Here is a 14911-nt window from a genome sequence, read left to right as displayed (position 1 = left end):
CAATATTAAATTCTTTGGCGGCTGTTCTTACTGGCATCCCATTTTTAACTGCTTGCAAGGCCAAAGCCATTTGTTCTTCAGTCCATAAAGCTCTAGGCATCTTAAGCTTTTTAGTATTCTTTCTGAAACAAAGTTAAAAACTTATAAAACGTATTATTGTAGTGGTCTTAACAAGGCCCACCCGTAGTCTTAATAAGGCCCACCCGGGTCTTATTAGGAATACTGTAGGTGATCAATGTTTTTTATAAATTACCATTATTTACGTTTTAATAAACATAAGGTAATTCAGGTACTATGAAAGTACAACTAATAAGTACACAAATGTCATGCAGAATAAAAAAAATCGCATTCATAATCGTATTAAATTACAAAAGCATACTAACCTCAATATTAGATTGGATATTTACCCATTGACCACTGTAAACGAATGATCATATAAAAGCGACAGTTCGCGTCGCTGCTCAACTTAGTGTATCAATTTGAACCTAGATGGCTCTACTGCGTCTGTACATTGCAGCATACTGTCATTATTTGTCCATCCTGAGGAATAAGGGCGAGTGGGCTTTATTAGGAACCGGGCTTTATTTGGCGAACCTACCTTATATAACAAAAATTTACCACTGGATATTATAAAACTGGTAGAAAACATATATGTAAAAAACGAAATAGAAATGAAAATCAATGGAATAATACCAGGACCCAGAGAAGCAAACACAGGACTCAGGCAAGGAGATTCACTAAGCCCTTTACTGTTTAAAATAAAGTTGGATCCAATAATAAAACATGTGAAGAACAAAAGAGCGTATACAAAATGGCCGATAGAGAGATAAAAATACTCTGTTACAGAGTGAGAAAACGACCTACAAAGATTACTGGACGAATTCAACATTAACGCAAAAGAAATGAATATGACAATATCAGCCCAAAAGACAAAAGCTTTGTAATAGCCAAGGAACCAATAAGAGCAAATTGGAGTTAGACAATCAAATTATACAAGTACCTAATGACTTTCAAATAGCTGGGAATTAATCTATCAGCCGAAAGACCAAATAATTAAAGCCTGTAGAACGGCCAGATGCCTAAACGACACAATTTGGAAAAAAAGGCACGAATATACAAGTCAAAGAATATATAAGTCAGTTATTAGGGCAGGTATGACTTACACGGCCGAAACAAGACCAGACACAAGCAAAACAAAAAGACATCTGCAAAGAGACCAACGAAATGAAGATCTTAAAAAGGATTTCTAGAAAAGGACTACAGGACAGGTTAAGAAGTGAGGAAATCAGACGCATATGTGGGATATACAATATAAATACCTCGATAAAGAACAGAAAAGAAGAGTGGAATCAACACATAAGCAGGATGTCTGAATCAAGGATCGTAAGAATAGCCAGAGACAAGTCACTGTTAAGCAGAAGAAGTATAGGACGCCCAAGGAAAAGATGGAATGACAATTTAGGGACAGGATGAACGGCACCGTTGAAGAAAAACAAGCAGTACTGCATGTATAAAAGAAAGAGAAGAAGAAGAATAAGAAGAAGAAGAAGGAGAAGAAGAAGAAAAAGTTCCCTATCCTGGAAGCCCGCTCTTATTTCTAACTCTCTCCGTCCATGATATTCTAAGCATTCAGCACAGTCACCACATTTCAAAGACTTCAAGTTTGTCATTAAGCTCGCTTTTAACGTCCATGCTTCTATTCCGTCTAAGAGAACAGGTCTAACGTAACGTAATGTAAGGAAGAATTAGCCAAGTATAAGACTAGGATAATGTTTGAACAAGTATTTACAAATATGTAAGCTACTTTGGACAATATAAAACAACAGCTTTGTGAAAATAATATAATATACTACTCGTAGATAAAACTCATTAATAAATACCTATTAGGCTTAGAGTCATCAAAAAAAGCTTATTTTCTGAGCTATTTCAGTAGTTTCAGTATCCTGGTTTATTTCACCAACTGTGTATATCAATATTTTCTTTTATAAGACTTCTCTTTCTACAACGGTATGCACAAACAGTTCTAGGACGTTTCATCGCCGCCGTTTCGATGCCGCCAGTTCGATGCCGATGCCGGCCGATTCATCGCCAGTCAATTAATCGCTATCTGATATATTTCCGAATTTTCGACAGTTACAATTATTATTTATTTTTAGTATTAATTAGGAATTCTAGGAAATACGAGATATGACGGCGATGAAATGGACTGGCGATGAACCGGCGGCATCGAACTGGCGGCATCGAAACGGCGGCGATGAAACGTCCCATTCCGGCACAAATAGTTTTAGTTCTACAGACCAAAATATAGATGTATGCCTCATCTCAGAGACTCATTTTACTAAACACTCATTTATCAAATTTCACGGTTATAGAGTATATCATGCGATTCATCCTGATAATAATGTAAAAGGAGGAAGTGCAGTGATAATTAAAGAAAATTTACAACATTACGAAGAAGCAAACTACGTAACAGAAAAAGTGCAGTTAACTGCAGTAACACTTAGAACTAATAGATACCCACTGATAGTAGCAGCAATCTATAGTCCTCCGAAACATGCAATAAATATGGAGGAATATATTGACCTCTTTAACGAGCTGGGAAATAGATTTATAGTAGGAGGCGATTATAATGCTAAAAATACCCACTGGGGCTCAAGGTTAACCACAACAAAAGGCAGAGAACTTTTAAAAGCTGTGAACGAATACGGAGGCACTACCTTATCAACAGGGAAGCCAACTTATTGGCAGACAGACCCCAACAAGATACCAGACCTAATTATTGACTTTTTCATAACCAAAAGTATATCGCAAAACTACCTGCAAATAGATGAATACCATAAATTATGTTCTGACCATTCAGCAATAACACTAACACTAAGCGAAAACATAATATACAAAGAAAATAACCCTTCGCTAACTAATAAGTACACCGACTGGATAAGCTTTAGACAATTGCTAGAAGAAACAATTAATTTAATCGTATCTCTTAGAACCGTAAATGACATTGAAAAAGAAGTTTCAATAAAGACATCCAAAGAATATCTTGGGAATGTACTCCAGACGCCTAAAAGAATGCAACTACCCTGCAGAAATTAGAACGCTGGTATACGAAAAACGGAAAGCACGACGAAAATGGTTCCAAAGTAGAGCTCCTCAAGATAAAACAATTGTAAATAATCTCACCCAACAACTAAAAAGAGAGATAAAAGAATTTAAAGAAGAATCCACTAGGACATACCTAAACAACCTAACGAATGATAGATCCACAGAATACTCACTATGGAAGGCAACCAAAGGATTAAAAAGACCAATAATGCAAATACCACCCATAAAAAAAGAAGACGGCACTTGGGCTAGAAGCAGCGAACAAAAAGCAGAATGCTTTGCTACACATCTAGAGAAAATATTTCAACCGGATCAGCAACAACAAGAAGAAGAAGCATTACAGAGCAACCATTTGCAAGAGGAAGAAAACATAATGCCAGTAACTGTAGAAGAAGTAATAAAAGAAATCAAGTATAATTTAAACCCGAGAAAAGCTCCTGGCTTTGATTTAATAACAGGACAAATATTAAAACAGCTCCCAAGAAAAGCAATTGTCAAGTTGACCTATTTAATTAATGCTGCAATCAGATTAAAATAATATGTTCCTTCATTGTGGAAAGTGGCGGAAATAGTAATGATACCAAAACCAGGCAAACCACCACATATAACCTCCTATAGACCAATATCACTGCTACCCACAATATCTAAATTATTTGAAAAGCTTCTCCTCAGAAGATTGCAACCAATTATAGTAAACAAAAAATTAATTCCAAATCACCAGTTTGGTTTTAGGCAGAAACACTCAACTATAGACCAATTCCACAGAGTCACCGATATTATAGAAAATGCACTAGTGGAAAGAAAAGTCTGTTCAGCTTTATTCTTAGATGTTGCCCAGGCATTTGACAGAGTTTGGCATGAAGGACTATTTCATAAATTAGAGGCTACTCTTCCAAATCATACACAGACATAATTAAATCGTACTTAACTGATAGATATTTCGGAATCAAGCAAGATGATACTTATTCTGAACTTAAAGAAATAAAAGCCGGAGTCCCCAGGGTAGCGTATTGGGCTCGGTCCTATATCTCCTTTATACATGTGATCTACCAGAATTCGATAACTACTGTTTAGCTAGCTTTGCCGACGACACCGCAATATTAGCAGTAGGTAAAGATACAGCGTATTGGGCTCGGTCCTATATCTCCTTTATACATGTGATCTACCAGAATTCGATAACTACTGTTTAGCTAGCTTTGCCGACGACACCGCAATATTAGCAGTAGGTAGAAACAGCCAATAAACTGCAAAATGCGATGAGCAAATTCCAAAAATGGACTAAGACGTGGAAAATTACATTGAATGAAAGCAAATCAGTACATGTTGATTTCACCAATAAAAAAATTATCTACGCACCAATAAAAATTAATGGACAAGACATTCCTTATGCCAACACAGCCATATACCTGAGCTTAACCCTAGACACGAAGCTTCGCTGGAAAGCACATGTAAAGAAAAAGAAAGAAGAATTAAATATCAAATATAAAAAATTGTACTGGCTACTGGGAAGATACTCAGGGTTGTCAACGTATAACAAGATGCTAATCTACAAACAAGTTATAAAACCAGTATGAACGTATGGTATCCAACTATGGGGATGTACAAAAAAGGCAAACTTGAAAATAATACAGACTTTTCAAAACAAAGTATTAAGGGGCATAGGTCATGCACTCTGGTACATCCGTAATGACGACCTCCACAAGGATCTACGAATGGAGCCCGTCGACAAAGAAATCAGAAAACACGCAGAAAGTCATGAAAAAAGAATTCTTCTCCACGAAAATATTGAGGCCATCCAGCTTCTGGACAACTCAAACCAGAAAAGAAGACTGAAGAGGACCAAGCCTCACGAGTTGGTGTAGTGCGACAAAGCTAATAGCGGAGAGCATTGCGCGACTAGTGTGCAAGCAACGTTTTGGTGCAGTGCGTGATAAACTGAAAAGCAGCGCTTTGTGTGATAGTGCGCAAGCAAAAAGTGCCCCGCTAATAATAAAGACAACTAAGAAAACATCAAAGGGTGGCTCTTAGATATACAAACAGTTTTTTAAGATTAATAAATTTCTTATTAGTAGCCGTTTTTCGATTTTAAAGCAAAAAGTGTACATCCCTTTGGGGTTTTCTTTGGCTCGGGAAACTCAATTTAAACTGAAAATGTGAGTAAAGATTGCGAAATAAAACTTTATAAATTTATTCTGAAGTATAAAAAAGTTTTTTTCGACTTGAAATTTATTTACAATTAATAATTTAATTACAATAAGTAAACTTCTCTTTCCCCTACTGTTTCGCAATTGAAAAAAAAAGAAGAGTTTGTGTATTTTGTACGCACGTAAAAAGTTATACTTGTATTATTATGATTTCAACGAAATAAGTATATTTTAAACAGTTTAATTTTATTTTTATTTAAATATTAAACCAATTTTAATACTTAAAATAATAATACCAAAAGTTAAAAATAAGGTTAATACGTCATTTTTTATGAACTGTAGTCTCCCCGCAATTACTTTTCCCTTGATGAATTGTAGTAAATTTAAAAAACGTCAGATTTTGTACATAAATTTTTAATTTTCTTTTCATCATATTTCAATGCTAAGCATGCTATTCCCAACGAAGATAAATCCAAAGACACAAAAATTATAATAAATATATTTAGTAAAAACACCAGTATATATTTTTCACACTTTATTTGCATTGACAAATACGTAACTTGAAAGATTTAGCGACTAACTTCACACTATCCTGTCGGTATGCGCGTAGGTACTTCATACTGTCGCTTTTATAAAAATTAACTCTAAACATTTTCTCAATCGCGCCTAAAGAAGTATAACATCAAAAAAAAGTTATGAATTTTACATCTACATAAATGAAATAAAGCAAGATAAAAATATTAGTGCAATATACATAATTGGTTTGTACCTCTTCAGTTTTTGGTTTGCATGTGACTTTGTAGTCCAGTCGGGTTAGACGAATAACAGGCCTAACATTGCATTAAAATCTGCCCCAAATTTTATTTTTTTAATCTTTAGGGGAGGTCAATAGTACAGTAGAACCCCGCAAATCCGAACTAATTGGGGGGACAGCCTGTTCGGATTCCGAAAAGTTCGGATTATCCGAAAGTTAGCCTTAACTAGTAGTTCAAAGCTTTCATTGTGATTTTGAGTAGCCAAACGTTCTCGCAAGAGTCTGGATAATATTTTTGGACTCAAGTTGACTACGAGAGAACCAAAGTAAGTTTGTGTTTAACCTTTATAAACACTTTATAAACCTATATATTAAAGTATAATATTTATTTTTAAGAAAATTTAAATGTCAAAGTCCTATAGTAATCCTACATTGTCCAATTTTCTAGCTTTACTCTGTATAATAAACATGTTTTTAAGTTTTTGTCTTGAATTTTTAAATTTTTTTCACTTTCCGTTGGTTCGGATTTGCCGAAAGTTCGGATTCGCGGGGTTCGGATTTACGGGGTTCTACTGTAGTTTAAATTTAAAATCTCGACTGAATTCCGCCATTGCGTTAGCCGCCATCTTGATTTTAAACGAGAACCGTTTTTGCTCAATACCTCCGCCATTTTCAACTTATCGACAAAAAGTATAACAACCAAAATTGTTGAAAATGTAATTTTCTCTCATTTCTATTTTTACAATTTTTTCGTGCCATCGATATTTTCCGAGTTATAGCGGAAAATAGTAACAGTTATATATAAATAGAGCATAATTATTGAATTATCTCGTTTATTGTTAGTTTTACGACAAAAATATTTCTATACAAAAATTGAGAGAATTGAGTTCTACACAATTTTGATTATTTTCATTTTTTTGCTAAAGTTAATATTTAAGGTAGTATGTATGCGATAATGGCGAGAGCGTAAGACCTGATTGATTTTGTAGCAATTGTTTTTGTTCAATATCTACGCCATTTTCAACTTAAATTGTTCCAAATATGACTTCCTGCAATTTCTTTTTAAGAATTTTTTTCATGCGGTTGATATTTTGCGAGTTAAGTGGGAACATAATAAAAAGTGGTGGGGGGAGCATAATTACTGAATTGAATCTTTTTTCCGAGCTGCCCCAAATGTTATAACTCTATCCTTTAGAGGAGATCAATAGTAGTGTAAATTTAAAATCTCGACTGAATTCCGCGGTTGCATTAGCCGCCATATTGATTTTAAAGGAGAACGGTTGTTGCTTAATATCTCCGCCATTTTCAACTTTTCGACAAAAAACGGTAGGAACTAAAATTGTTGGAAACGCAATTTCCTACAATTTCTTTTTCACAATTTTTTTATGCGATCAATATTCTCCGAGTTAAGGAGGAAAATAGTGGAAGCGGAGGAAGCATAATTATTGAATTGTCTCATTTATTATTAACTTTACGACATAATTGTACATAAACAAAAATAAAGAGAATTATATTTTATACAATTTTTGAAACTTTCAATGAAACACCAACCAAACTAAGTACATAAAAGACATAATTAATAACTTATATGCATTAAGTTAACTTAATTTTATTAACTAGCGGGTTTTATTGGTTGAATTTGTCTGTCGATAATTAAGTTTCACGAAGTTTATTATAACTCTAAACACCAGGAATACAAAATCATAGGCACACGAGTTGCAAGTTTAGGCTGGGCAGCACTGACGAACAATGACATCTGAGTCACGCATTGTCACACATGCGTGTCGCTACTATTGTCAGAATATTTATTGCACTTTCATAAAGTGTAACAATACAGCCAAATGGAAACAAATGCATTATTATATGATACAGCTCAATTATATACCCTTCCTCTAAAACATTGAATTTTACTAGGTGGCTCCAATAATATGATCACCCACTGTATAATATTATCTTTCATGTCATAAAAATCCACTTTATTTGCTACAATTGTTCGTACAACTTATTTTCTATAATTTTTCTTAAAGTTAGAAATTATTCCTTGATCCATTGGTTGAATAAGTGAATTTGTATTGGCTGGAGGAAATTATTTAAGCTCACGTCATGTCAGGTACATGGACAGAACAGATATCAACAAATAACAGAACTTTTCGATGTTTTCTGTCATTTTTTTGTCGAAGTTAATAAGACAGGACTTTTGTCATCCAAGTAGTCCATGTGGTGAGACCGCTCCCGTCTGAAAAAATTTCTGATTCGGTTTCTTTGTGGATTCCTATTCAAAAATGTCCCCTTTAAACAAATCTGAAGGGTGCCGGGCGGAATTTATGGGCAGAAATTGTTTAAACAATTTTTTTAACAAATACAAAAGATCACGTTTTTTTGCTCTGGAACATATATTTTTAGGTTTTTTCGGTCATTATAAACAGGAAAGGTATCTTGTAATTTTTCTTAAAAATTGATAGTTTTCGAGTTATAGGCGATTTAAAATCTGAAAAATGCGAAAATACGCATTTTCGAGACTTAAAAACTCATATTTAAATTAGTATTTTTCAGGTTGCATGATACTTAAATTGAAGATTAAACATTCAGATTCAAGATTCTGAAGAGTGATCGCGTCTAACCTTAGTTTATACCGTTGTTTTTTAATTGTTAAATATGCGTCTTTATCCGATTTTTTGCCGGTGCGGCGCGCTCTATTTCAAAAATCTCCTATTTCCTCGGAAAAATATGTTTTCTAGATTCTTTGGGACATTCTAAATAAAATAAGTTTCTTGACATTTTCTTCAAAAGTTAATAGTTTTAAAGTTATAAGCGATTTAAAATCTGAAAAATGCCAAAAAACGCATTTTTGGATTTTAAATCGTTTATAACTTTAAAACTGTTAACTTTTGATAAAAATGTCAAGAAACTTATTTTATTTAGAATGTCCCAAAGAATCTAGAAAAAAATTTTTCGGAGGAAAGGAGATTTTTGAAATAGAGAGCTCCGCACCGGCAAAAAATCGGATGGACATGAAAATTTAACCATTAAAAAACAACGGTTTAAATTAAGGTTAGACGCAACCACTCTTCAGAATCTTGAAGCTGAATGTTTAAACTCAAATTCAGGTATCTTGCAACCTCAAAAATACTAATTTAAATATTAGTTTTTAAGTCTCTAAAATGCGCATTTTCGCATTTTTCAGATTTTGTCGGTCATACTATTCAAAAGTTACCGAGCTCAGAAATATGTCTCAATTTCTATTTAAAAAAGGGAAAATGTTTGTGGATATGTATTTATGTATTTATGTATGTATGTATGTATGTATGTATGTATGTATGTATGTATGTATGTATGTATGTATGTATGTATGTATGTGGAACAGTTAAATCGATCTGAATTTTTTTCTGTGTTTGAAGAGGGGTTCAGGGCCAATTCAGAACCGGTGTTGTTTGTGACTTTTGATCGCCCATAAGCCAGCTATAGGACTTGGTAGGTACAAAACGGCACATTTTTTGAAGGTATATATCTTCGGTTCAAGAAGAGACAGGAAAACCGCAAATACACCTAATCAATATTGTTGAGTTAAGCTTTCAAATGGTGTCTAAGTCGTCAGGATTAGACATACATACCGCTCATTATAGCCGAAAAACTGAAAAACTAAACTGAAAATTTTGGTTTTTCGACAATTACTCAAAATTTCAACCTACGAATTGCGCATATAACTGAGTGTTTGTAGAAGGGCTATAGGAGCATCTAATGGTGTATACCTCATATCCGGGAAAATTCGAATTTTTAAGTTATTGGCTTTATAAGTATGATCAAATCTATTTCCCATGGGAAAAAACAGTTTTTCTAACTAAATAATTCCTGTAATACCTTCAGTTATCATACTTGACCTTAGATGCATCAGATACTACTTGTTAATACGTTTCAAACCCATGTTTAGTGATCAAAATCGGTTAAGCCGTTTAGAAGTTATTAAGCTACAAATGTATAATCCAATTAACCATTATCCCCGAAATGGTTTATGTAATTGTAGTTGTTACGATACGACGCTAAAGATCGAGCAACGGGCAATCCGAGTTCATTTACCGGCCATCCCAATATTTTTTTTTCAATCTATTTGGAATAGAGAAAAATCTACTGTACATTCGATGGGCACTAGATCATTTGGGAGATAATGCGACAAAGGCGACCATTTATAAAGCTTAACGAGTAATCGAGAAACATTTCGTTCAACTTCATACATTTAATTTATAAATAACTTTAAAAAACTCCTGACACAAGAATAAAAAACCGCTAAACGCCGTAAAAATGAGTGGCGCATACAAAATTCCAGCTACAAAAGTTCTGAAATGAATATTACGTGGCGCGAAAATGTATTTTCATTTTGATGCAAAACAAAATTCTAGTTTTATTTTAAAAGATTTTTCCATAATATTTGCTAAATTTGAAGTAAACGCGCCACAAAACAGTTTCAAAATTCAAACTGTATCAAAGTTGCTCTTTTGTGGCGCGTTTTACTTCAAATTTAGCAAATATTATGGAAAAATCTTTTAAAATAAAACTGGAATTTTGTTTTGCATCAAAATGAAAATACATTTGCGCGCCACGTAATATTCATATCAGCTCTTTTGTAGCTAGAATATTGTATGCGCCACTCATTTTTACGGCGTTTAGCGGTATTTTATTCTTGTATAATATACAAACATTATATTATTTGTATATTATGCTAGTCTATGTGTGCGAAGTGTGCTTTAAAACTAATAAATAAACTTCCTCATTTTGATTAATTCTAAGCTGCACAGAGCGCAGCTAAATCCAATCACTATTTCCTGTTACATAAACCTCCACCAAATAATTAATGATATGTTTGTAATCGTTTATCTAAAAGCGAGGACTTGTAGCTTCGAAAATGGAGAGCGATTAAAACAAATAAAGGTATCAGTACTTTAACTCGATATAGACATAATTGATGTTACATCTAGCTATGATGGTTGTTAAATCATTTTTATTTGGCGTACGTGATTGTGTTGACGCACTTTCAGCCAGCCACGATCAAACAATATATTTTATATTCTGAAATAAAAAAATCTATTTGCTACATATTATATTGAAGGTGCTTTTAAACTTACATTGAAATAGCTATTTGTATAAAAAGGGAGGAAAGTGCTACTTTTCCTCCCGAGAATGAAGTTTACTGCCCGACGCGTAGCGGATATTATTTATGTAACTGACACAATTTATTAGAAAACTAAAACTAAGACTACAATCCTACAGAAAGACCTACAATCAGGTCAGTCTGCTATTTATCACCAAATGGGCATTCTAATGAGTGGAACACGTAGAACATATCAAATGACAGGAATTATGACAGGTGATAAATAGCAGTCTGATTTCATGAGAGTTTAATGAAAGGGTAACAAATCAATTGGAAGTTCTGTCGGACAAAATACATGTGACGTTTTCATGGTCTGACCGTTCCAAATTTTTAACCTTTTCCACAATTAAAACTTCCCCTGTTCCAGTGTTCCCACATATCAAAGTTTGTCGGACTAGACACTCTTAAGCTATTAACAAATTTTCAGCTTGCTATTAATCAACTTTTTTTTCATACGCGGGATCCAGGCCTATATATAGAGTTCAACCCGCTTAATAAACGAATAACTTTTTATGTCAAATTTCCTAAAAATTTAAATTATGTCTGGTTTATTAGGGTCTGTTAGATAATAAATACTTTATTACTTTGTTATGAGCAGCAATTCGACCGTTCCCCGAAATTTCCACAAGAGGAAAAATTCCAAAGGCCCGATTGAAATTGTTGTCCTAATTCCGATGGAAGCCATAAATTGCCCATTTTTATTATTGGAAAATCAAAGAGTCCAAGGAGTTTTAAATTTGTAAAATCATTGCCCGTAAAATACAGTTTCAATAAAAATGCTTGGATGACAACAATATTGTTTAAGGAATGGCCTATTGACTTTGGCAAGAAAATGGCAGAAAAAAAAATATTTATCAAATAGTGCTGTCGCCAGGGGGGTACAACGGCCTCCTTTATTTAGATGGATGTATCCAAGTTTTTGACACGTAGAACACGAATTTTTTGGATAACAGTTGATCCGGATATCGATAAGTTTATTATAAACAAAGAACTTGACGAAATACATAACAGCGATTTTTCGCAAAACTTCTTCTTGCATTATTTTTTATTTTTTGGGCCAATCTAAGCAAAAAATGTTCTAACAAGTTTTTTCATAGCATGCATAATTTTCGAGATAAACGCGGTTGAACTTTCAAAAAATCGAAAAATTGCAATTTATGAACCCGAATAACTTTTGATGAAAATATAAAATAGCAATTCTGCTTACCGCATTTGAAAGTTCAAGCCAAATTATATCGGTTTTGGTTACTTGCATTGCTAAAAATTAATTTTTTTATTGTCAAACAAAGCTATAAACAAATAGTGTTTTAATGCGTTTTAATGCATGCTACGTACAAATGGCCTGTTTGTAGTAGCGCCTACTCGTTCGATTTTATATGGGAGATGCACTGAAAACATCACTCAAGCATTATGTGTTTATAGCTTTGTTTAACAATAAAAGAATTAATTTTTAGGAATGCAAATAATCAAAACCGGTATAATTTGACTTGAACTTTCAAAGGCGGTAAGCCGAATGGCTATTTTATTTTTTAGTCAAAAGTTATTCGGGTTCAACAATTGCAATTTTTCGATTTTTTTAAAATTTAACCGCGTTTTTCTCAAAAACTATGCATCCTACGAAAAAATTTGTAAGAACATTTTTTATTTAGAATGAACAAAAAAATACAAAAAAATGTTTTGTTTTGCGAAAAATCGCTGTTATGTAATTCCTCAAGTTCTTTGTTAATAACAATCTTATCGACATCCGGATCAACTGTTACCCAAAAAATTCGTGTTCTACGGGTCAAAATACATAAGAAAAACTTGGGTAAGTCCATCTGAATAAAGAAGGCCGTTGTACCCCCCTGGCGACCGGACTAAAAAGACAGCCGTTTTAAAAATATTTCAATTAAACCGATGTTGGGGCTCCATATTAAGAGCTTTGGCTTTCTCAGAAAGCATTTTTGGATAGATGATTTACATATTAAGTCGACATAAAATGAATTCCAGAGTTAGTTGTTTCCTTTTGTGAAGATTCTATATAAGTAATCCTATTACATTTTTTAACTTTTCAAAACCATCTATATTTACTCTCTCTCTCTCTCTCGTCATCAGCTCCCCATCACGACTTTCAAAGTGCTTTAAGAAAAATTAAACCTATACGAAGCAAGTTTTCAATCCTAATAGCAAATAATTATTATTGAGAAATATCAAAAATCACTAAAAGATTTTTAAATTGAAAACTTATTAAAATTAAATTAAATATAAAAACTTAAATTAATATTGAAAAATATCAAAAATCACTAAAAGATTTTTAAATTGAAAACTTACTGGTACATCCCCATGTATACGCCTCCAAGACTTCTACAATTTGCAAGTCATATGGATGCTGCAGTAAAGACGATAGGGAAGGAATTCTAAACCTTGCAATTCAAATCCCCCGTCTGCAGCCGGCTAGGAACTGAAAGATGCACCATAGTTACTCTACTGAGTAATACGAAAATAAAATAATAAAAATGGTACACATTTTTATTAAAATTTAAACCCTTATTGTTTCGATTTATCATAAACTCAACATGTATTTTCGAAGATAATTTACGCAGAATAATTCCTAAATATTTAGTGAATGAAGAGTTTAGAGTTGTCTCTTATTAGGAATATTTGTTGCAGAGGTTGTTTGATTTTTCGTGTTCTACACCAGAGGGAATAAATAATCTGTTGCTTCTGTAAGTATATAATAAAGAAAACTTTTAAAAATGGTTTTGTTGTTTTTAAATAAGCATGCTTAATAGTCCAGAAATCTAAGGTATTCAACTCGCAATTTTTACAGAATAGGTCGATTTGCTTGAAAAGTTGAGAATAAGCAGTGGATAGTCCAAGGGTCAAAATCTATATAAGGCCGAAAGGTGCTTTTACCATGGGGGTAAATGCCACCCCATCTCGTGGGTGGAAAATTTTTATTATATTTTGGTAACAACACAATCACAATTTGACAAAAATAGTTGCATAGGCAGATGATATAGTTATGGGAAGAGACGAGAAAAGATTAAAAGGAGCAGTAACAATCCTGGCAAAGGAAACACGGAAAAGAGGTCTAGAAAACTACACTTATGAAAGGGTTTAAGAATGTACATATTTGGGAGAAATAGTTCTTCTTCTTCTTCCTTCTTGTATGTAGGCTTTAAAGCCTGTTTCTTTTTCAATATTAGTCTCCTAAATTTTTTAAGTCATCGCACCATTTTTTTCTTGGTCTGCCAATACTTCTTCGTCCATTTGGTGACTTATCTCGTGCTATTCGTACTATCCTATCCTCTGCCATTCTACTAATGTGTTCGTTTCACTCCTGTTTCCGTTTTGTCACCCATCCATTTATGTCTTCTACATTGCATGATCTTATGTTTTCGCTTCTCTCCCTATCCTACAGACTTTTCCCTGATATTCGTCGTAGTATTTTCATCTCTGTTGTTTCTAGTAGTCTTCTCGTTTTAGATGTGTCAGGTCTTGTCTCCGCCGTGTATGTCAATATAGGTCTTTTTTATAATGAAGTATATTCAAATGGGATATTATGAAAATACTTCATTATAAAAATGCCACAAGAAACTAGCTTCAGAACAACAAAATATAGGTCTAATTGCTGTTTTATAGATTCTTGATTTTGTGAATTGTGTTAGGTGTTTGTTCTTCCAGATTGTGTCATTAAGAGATCCCTCCGCTTTATTGCTTTTAAGCTTTCTTGTCGTACCTCCTCTTCAACATCTCCGTAATTGGTTATATCTATTCCCAGAT

The 14911-nt window shown here is 33.4% G+C and overlaps 1 protein-coding gene across 2 annotated transcripts in view; it reads left to right on the top strand.

Annotated features, from left to right (window-relative positions):
• The window catches only part of LOC114329289 (soluble guanylate cyclase 88E), a 143411-nt gene that overhangs the window by 40667 nt on the left and 87833 nt on the right, over nt 1-14911 (top strand). Inside the window, exon 2 of one of the 2 annotated variants that reach the window (XM_050661510.1) lies at nt 13796-13851. The exons of the other annotated variant lie outside the window; for it this stretch is intronic. The gene's annotated coding sequence lies outside the window, so the exon portion shown is untranslated. The remainder of the gene's footprint in view (nt 1-13795; nt 13852-14911) is intronic. 2 annotated transcript variants of the gene reach the window in all.

The sequence above is a fragment of the Diabrotica virgifera genome, chromosome 9 (genome assembly GCF_917563875.1).
Source record: "Diabrotica virgifera virgifera chromosome 9, PGI_DIABVI_V3a".
NCBI lineage: Eukaryota > Metazoa > Arthropoda > Insecta > Coleoptera > Chrysomelidae > Diabrotica > Diabrotica virgifera.
The sequence above is the reverse complement of the archived record's forward strand: the minus strand, read 5'-3'. Positions and strand labels throughout refer to the sequence as shown.